General features: G+C 35.8%; 1 long non-coding RNA gene across 1 annotated transcript; it reads right to left on the bottom strand.

Annotated features, from left to right (window-relative positions):
- Nucleotides 1-1,663: 1,663 nt before the first annotated feature.
- On the bottom strand, nucleotides 1,664-5,861 carry LOC122135735. Its single transcript, XR_006153660.1, has 4 exons — nucleotides 5,780-5,861; nucleotides 4,087-4,152; nucleotides 3,186-3,231; nucleotides 1,664-1,916 (listed from the first exon to the last, which is right to left on the bottom strand). It is a non-coding gene; the product is annotated as an uncharacterized LOC122135735 (long non-coding RNA).
- Between the last annotated feature and the right edge of the window lie 2,549 nt (nucleotides 5,862-8,410).

Raw genomic sequence — 8,410 nt, 5'->3', positions numbered from 1 at the left:
TCAATTTTGCTTGACAATCTTCATAAGGCTGCAGTTCTCTCGGTTGGTTGTGCAGCCTTTTCTTCCACAGTTTTTCCTTCCACTCAACTTTCTGTTAACATGCTTGGATACAGCACTCTGTGAACAGCCAGCTTCTTTGGCAATGAATGTTTGTGGCTTAACCTCCTTGTGAAGGGTGTCAATGATTGTCTTCCGGACAACTATCAGATCAGCAGTCTTCTCCATGATTGTGTAGCCTAGTGAACCAAACTGAGAAACCATTTTGAAGGCTCAGGAAACTTTTGCAGGTGTTTTGAGTTGATTAGCTGATTTGCATGTCACCATATTCTTATTTGTTGAGATTGGAGGCTTTTTGTAAAATGTGAGCCAAGATCATCACAGAGACAGCGCAGAGCTGAGACTTTAACTACTTCAGTCTGTGTGCACTGAATTTATTTAATACACGAGTTTCACAATTTGAGTTGAATTACTGAAAAATGATAAATTAACTTTTCCACAACATTCTAATTTATTGAGATGCACCTGTATATACCGGCCAAGTCAGAGGAGGAAAACCCAAATAAACTGTTGAATATACAGCATAAAGGTTTGTTGCTTTGTTTACAATTAAACTGTTGCTATACTCTCTAATAGTGGAAGTGCTACTAGAATACTCACACTCAACCAGCTAAGGTATGTACGTTTGAATCCACTCATTATACATGTATGTTCATATTCATTATATGTCCCACTATTTTAACATGGCTGACAATATATGGAAGGTAAACTAAACTTTACAAGCCATCTGGTTGTTAAGCTAACTATCCTTACAGCTATTGTTCAGTAACTATAAAAAGGGAAAATTGTCTTGCAAGCTGTCCTTGTCCCAACACAGCAAATATATGATATTCTGTCCTGCACAGATTAAAGATAATTAGCAAAAACACCCAAAAGACTTAAATGGCCTTTTCAGAACTTACTGTATTACATTAAGGCTGCTCCCGCTTGGTGGCTGGGCAAAAATAAATAAATTGGTTTTCCACGAATAATGTGCATTTGATATCGGCTTCATGTGATTTCATTCCACAGACAAGCAGGCACCGAAAAGACTGGAGAGAAGGCATTTATGAATGTTCTCACATTGACATTTCAATTTACTTAACTACTGTCTGGCAGGTTCGAGAGGTTTTACAAGTCTAGTCTTATTATTTACTCTGTAATACACTTACAAACGAACAGTATTACCCCTGTCATGGTGAGTTAATAATGACAGTTAAAACAATCAAATAATTCTAAATGTGTTCTTTGAAAATCAGTAATCGGTAAGAGCTTTGCAGAAGTTGTTCAGTATAAAGGAGACTGGGGAGTGTTGAAACATGCTGTTTGTTTGTGCTATATGTCTCAAATACACTACTACTTATCCAGTAACTAACTTAAAAATACAAAAAGTGCCATTCTCACTACCTACCCACTACTAATGAAAAACATGTACATCAGTTTCAATTTTGTAAATGATTTATTATTTTAATCATATTTACTTTGTTTCTAAACCATTTTTTTGCCAAACATCCATCACACCCCTTACCTAATCCAACAACTGTTTCACTTTAAGCCCTTCTGATTATACAAATTGACAAATAACATCTGATCAGATACATACAATGTAATCCCTGTGTGCGTGTTCGCGTGTTAGTCAGTTGCACGATTGCATCATATGTAGGGTTCAAGTGCAAAAAATCCAGAATATGTTCATATTTCGATTATGAAAGATTTACAAATTATGTAAACATGTATATTCATTTAACCCCGTAGCTCTCATTTCTAATCGGTTCAGAACACTCCCTGGTCTTACCTGGTGTTGAGTTTCCAGAAATGTTTCTTTCCTAGATCTCAGGAGTTCACAGGTAAATGTATCAATTTTATCGCGGATGCCTCTCCTAAATTAGAGAAATAAAAATGTTATCTTCAGATATAAGAATTAGGAACAAATTGTTGACACAGGCTACATATAGAATAAAGAGCGATAAAATGTGGCTTGAAAAGCTCAGACAGTTAATTTTAAGATATCCTTTTTTTGCAAAAGAACATTTGAGAGCAGACAAAAGACTCAATTTGATCTCATTTCTGAAGATCTTTAAGGGATTTCATTTGTGTGTGTGTGTGGTGGGGGGGTGGTCTGCATGTTTTGCTCCCTGAGTTCATGAATGCTTTTTAAAGTGAGCACTTCCACAGCAATACAGATCTGTCAGAGAGGGAGTACAGTATCCTTGTGTTTTTGTTTATTTCATCATTCTACGTTGAAAGCCAAAATTCTACATTGGATCTTATTAGCGATTGCCTTGAGGGCTTTCTAGTGCCGCTGCTGTAGTGTGGGTAAACATTGCTTAATAATTAACAGGAGATACATCTGTTAAGTAAATGCATGTTGAGTTCAAGCAAGTTAAAATCCTTTAGGGTGACTGGGCTGAGGCTTCAGCTCCCACAGTGCTAACATTGGAAACAAAGTCAATTTTCTGTCAGGTGAGATCATTAATGTAAAGATCAAAAAGACACTTGACTCTGCATCAAGGGCTGTAAAGGTGTAATTGCTTGTCAGCCACAAAATCTTTGCAGTTTTTCTGCATACCATTATTAGAGTTTCTCAGGCATTCAGTGCAGCTGGTGCGAAGCTGCTAAATTATTACATTTGTGACAAAGTTCATTGAACCGGTCATATTTTATGGTTATGGTTACTGAAGTGCTTAAAGGGAATTACATTTTATATTTATTCTTTCTGCACTGAAATTAACACTATTAGATGCATATATGTGTAAGAGAATGCCTTAGCGCTGCAAAGATGAAGTATTGCCAAACCTGTAAAGATTTTAAATGCTTCAGTATAGGCTTAACACAAGAAACCTAAGACCGCCAAGGGGATATAATACATGAGTCATGTTCAATAATGAGAAATGGCAATTATTCTATCCATGGGCAGCATTTGACGATCAGGGTTTATAAGGTTTTGTGTTTCTCTAACACTAATGGAAAAACTTTTAAAATACTGATGAAAAGTAACTTGTGCATTGTGTGCAGTTACTATGATTCCCATGAAAACCCTGTTTAAAATACCACAATTAGCACTGCCATTCAAAGTAGATTCCAACTTTTTACCAAAACAGTATCTTTGATAATTAAATTTCATAAGTATTTGCTACGATTCTACTCACCTTCCTGTTTCATGGTTCAGTAAAATCATGTTTTGATGCCACTTCCCTGTTAAATACAAAAAGGATGACATCAAAATGTCAAAGCAGCTTTTTTTCATGCTGTTAAAATGCATGATGATCAAAAGCTGTGACCCTGACATTTTTGTTGAATATTTCTATATATTTTAATTCAGAGTAATCACGTATATAAATTATTAAATATGTAATAATATTACAATATAAAAATATTAAATTTATAAATCCACTTCCAGTCAAAATTTTCAAATATTTAAGATTATTAAATGCCTTTGTAAGACGTATCTTATTATCATCAGGGCTGCATTTATCAAAAATACAGTAAAAACAGTGAGACTGAAATATTATTACAATGTTTTGTACCATATTCTAAAATGCTATTTATTCCTGTGATGCAAATCTGAATTTTCAGCAGTCATTATTTCAGTTTTGTATTTTAAATTATTATTGTATATTGTATAAATGTATGTATTATTATTATACAATGTACAAAAACAGTTTACTTGTAGTATATATACTGTTTTTACAAGGCTGTATAAATATACAGTAATAACATGAAAATATTTTAATATGCATCACAAACTGTTTTATTTTCTTTATTTTTTAAGTTTATTTATAGCACATTTCATACACAATGGTAATTCAAAGTGCTTTGCATAAAAAGGAATTAAAATAATCATAAAAATAATCACAATAATAGAAGCAAAAGATAAAAAATTTAAATTATTAAAAATGATTTAAATGCACAGTTAAACAGATGCACACCTGATCTATTCTGGAAGCTGGTTCCAACTGTCGTTAGCATAATATACTTGCACAATATATATTATGTTCTAGTTTAAAAAACATTTAAAAAAATGCTTTAATTTCCTTTTGATCAACTCACATCCGATATGATGTCCTTACTTCCTTATATGATAATCACAGGAAACTGCAGCCTTTCCCAGTAGCTCTGAAAATAAATACATAAAAGTTAAAAATTTGAATTGAAAAGCATAAAAGCTGCACAGCATTACCAATAATAATCAAGCAGCCTACTTTTTTGACAATCTAGTATTTATCCTTGGACATTCACGCATTTTGCAGAAAAGTAGTTTTAAGTTGTTGTGTTTTTTAATCTGTCAGTGCTTGTAAGTACTCATATAAGGATGATAATTTCATACATTCCCACCAACCTGTTGCATTCTGCTTATGGCAAAAAGTTTAAATGTTAGTCAGACATGCATGAAGAAGACAGGAAAAGATAGGAAGATCATATACTTGCAAGTGCATGTGTTGCGGTAGAAAGCAAAAGGATTTAACAAACCCATCAAATGCCAATCAAGAGTGAAATGTACTTAAATTTGGCAATAAAAATATTGACAATCGAATTTCACACAAATAGGTGCAACAGCCTGGGAGAACTTTGTTGGCATGCCTTATTGCAAGCATTTCAGCTTTGCTCAGAGCTGTTTTGCCCTTTTTATCATAAATAACTTGGCACGGTACTGTAGGTGAGCTGCTCTGTTATTAAATTTAATTAGAAATTATGTTTCTCAGGCATTATATACAGTATCTGTTTCATAAATTTGTGCTGGCATTAATGCAAACTTTACCAAATCTAAAACTATTTAACATATTTGAAGCACATGTGAATTGCCTTGTTCCTTGCTTAGAAGCAATTTCCAGTTGTGGTTTGTTTAAAAAAAAAGACTGTTTAAAGATTAAAGAGATCCTGTTTAAAGACAGGAACTAGTCACTTTAGCACTGCATTTCAAAGATGCCTCATTCTTCAAATATGTGGTTCAAGTGGAACTTTTTATGAAGACCTCATACCATGCAAATTTATTGAGCAAAGGTAACGACAGGACCATTAAATTTAGGAAAAAAGGTAGGCCTATCAGATGTTTGTTGTTAAAACCAACTGCAATAACACGTGAATAAGATTCCCACAAAATGCAATTAAGACTGAATTAATATACTGAATTAAGATAAGGTTGATAAAGGACGAATGACTATGTTAAACCATGCCATTTATGTTCTACTTTTAATGCTATAGTGATTCCTTATTTTGACAGTCTGGCATTTGGATCAACTTTAAGAGAGTGACTCCTGTTCACTGGGTTTCTCCATATTTAATTAAACGCTTAACTTCTAGTCATGCTAAATTTTTCATCCTCTCTATGTGTCACACTGATTGTGGACGCACGCTATAAAATTCTAAGTACTGTACTTTGGCAGCCGACCAAGAGTTAATGATGAAAAAGTTCAGGTGAAGTAACGTTAGTTTTAAAGAGCAATGCTCTTGCATGATGTAACCCTAACCCTTGAGAATTAATAGCAGTTAAGTTGAAGTTGACAGGATACATATAAGACTTGTTATTAATTATAAATAATTGTTCTGTCAAAGAAAATACCAGGTAGGTATTGAAGAAATGATTTATGAGGACGGATGTGGGAAATTAGGGCTGCAGCACACGTGAGACGTTACGTTTCAAACTCTCTAATGGAATTCTTCTCAGAGGTAACACATGTGCTCTATATTAGTGTCTGCTTTGTGTGTAGAAAAGTTCTCAACAGGTGAGTAAATATGTTCTTACTTTCGTTGTAAAATCGTTGAATCCGGATGTTTAATAACCGCTAGTAATTTGCATAAAACACGCTCACACCACGTAGACATAGACAGCACGTAGAGGGCTTTACTGGCTTTGGCGCTCAGCCAATCATAAGTTACTGTCGTACTTCAAATTTTACATAAAATGATTTCTAAATTATATATATATAAATATATATATATATATATATATATATATATATAATATATATATATATATATATATATATATATATATATATATAAAACATTATTTATATATAACATGTATATATAATTTATTGCAAAATTTAGAATATATTGCATCGGAGCATCATTGAAGATTCATATATCAACAGATTTTATGCATAAATGGTGAACTATTACAATTGTTTCAGATTATATTTAAATGTATTTGTTGTTTTGGTTTAAGAGTCTAATATGAATATTTATGATATATTTTTTAATATATAATTAGATTTTTTAATATGATATATATAAAAAGAAAATCAGCCATAAGTTGATATATCAAGGTAAATCTGCTAGGAAGACACAACAATAATTAGGTCCCTATTGTTTAATTACAACTTTGCACTTGCTGTATCCCATATGACATCATATATATGTATGAAATGGATATCTTTTAAGTCATTTTCTGAAAATCTCCAGGGAAAGATGTCTTTGTATATGAGAATATGTTTTAGACGTGCAGCCAAACCCTCAAGGTTATCAAGTTACTCTTTTGAAATGATTCAATGGAATAGTGTGAAAAGAATCAGCATTTCAAACAGCAGCAAACAATATGAACACCCAACAGTTCTCATTTTGATTAATAAAACACCTCCTTTTACACACCCTTTATCCTCCTGGGAATCAAAATGCATGGGGTTAATGAATTTTGATATTGAAAAAACTCAGCAAAGTGGCTGAATTTTGAGGAACCGTTACACACAGTAATGATAATTGAATTGAATTTTGAATTGCATTATCTATTTTTCCTGCATACTTTTTAAAACACAAAAGATTGAAAAAAGATTCAGTTATTCAGAGCTTCTGTGTGATAAATGCATCATCCTGGCCTGTCCCGAAATCAGCTTCATCACCCTTTCAGGCACTCTATTTTGCTTGAACTTCTTCTTGGGAAGCCTGTCAGGCCACCATGGTATGACGCCAGTTGTATCAGCTGGCAAAATTACTGGCAAAACAACCTTTAGGATTGCAGTCAGCATAGCAGCCAAGAAGCGAGCAACTGATCATCGCAACATGACTCATAGTTACACGGTATTTATCTCTATAAGACTGGGTATTTGCCTTATTCATATCAGCAAATCTCAGGTTACTCATCCCGACTGAATCGTCAAGGTCTCGGTTTTAATCTGAATGTCATTGAACTGGTGTAAACCTTCCCGGTCTTTATCCAATCTTTTTGAGCCACGACACCAGCGCTCCTCGGGGAGCCTGTGAGAAATGCGGTGGCGTTCGAATGCTGGGCGTGTCCACCTGCGCCCCGTGAGGTGACGCTTCACGGCAGGGGACCCCTGAGGAGAACCCGAGCCTTTTCCCTCTGACTCATTAGACCTCTCCTCTCTTCTGTCACGCCTACGCGGCAGTGTCATCTCTCCCTCCGTCCCATCTCTGCTTTGGAGTGGGACGCCTCGTCCTGAGACAGACCCCCCTTTTTTCGTTCCTTCATTGGTTACCGAGGGGCCATGGAGATCTCCATTACAGCCTCCTGCCCAGAGACGCAGCTATTGGGAGGCGGCGGAGAAGGCCTTTCACAGGAGTATTACAGAACAGTGTCGGGCTCTGATAAGCCTCCGGTTACGGCCTCCAGGGACCCGACTCGTCCGTCTCCGCTCCCCACCTGGGGGCGAGCGCTTTCTCTCGCGGCTGCAGAAAGGGCTTTGTAAACAGGCAAAAAGCGCACAACACAACTCTATTGGTAGAGGCTTTTAGTAACCCTAAACCACATGACCTGTGACTAAGGTCCTGTGCCGATTCCCACCGCCGAGAAAAAACACACACAATTTAAATTCATAAAGACCTTTGTCACACATTCAAAAGCCCTTTTTTTGTTAATGTACGTACTGTCACAGGAGAGGCTGGCATTCAGGGGGACAGGCTTATGGTGTCATCTGCCTGGGCTCTCAACCAGCGTACCAACCCACACAAACAGCACTAATGCGATGTGAGGGGGCCGCCGAGAAGGGCAGAGGCGACCGAGCCGTAGACTGTTATGCAAAAACGCTTCCATTTTTATCTTTATTATGCATTCTGCAGTCTGGGTTCAAGATTCAAGAGACGGCAGAGTTTATTGTAGCATGATGAAGCGCTTGAATATTTGCGCAGCGGGAGGCCGCTGCCCACACAAGCACAGGAGGGAGAAATGGCTGTCCATATGTCCTTAACTTTCACAAATAAACAAGATCATATTACTAGTTTGGACGCTACTTCTAACTAAACCCTTAAACCGCCATTATGCTTAACAATGCTATTTTCTCCCTTAATTGTTTTTTAGTGAGCAATATTACTGAATTAACATGAAATTATTACCCTACAGGGGTGTTTAAAGGGCCTGGAGAATTTATGCACAGCAGGTTTACATTAGGCACCACCAAATACACCACAGCAAGTGAGA

The sequence above is a fragment of the Cyprinus carpio genome, chromosome A25 (assembly GCF_018340385.1).
Source record: "Cyprinus carpio isolate SPL01 chromosome A25, ASM1834038v1, whole genome shotgun sequence".
Classification (NCBI taxonomy): domain Eukaryota; kingdom Metazoa; phylum Chordata; class Actinopteri; order Cypriniformes; family Cyprinidae; genus Cyprinus; species Cyprinus carpio.
This window is presented reverse-complemented; position numbering and strand designations above follow the sequence as displayed.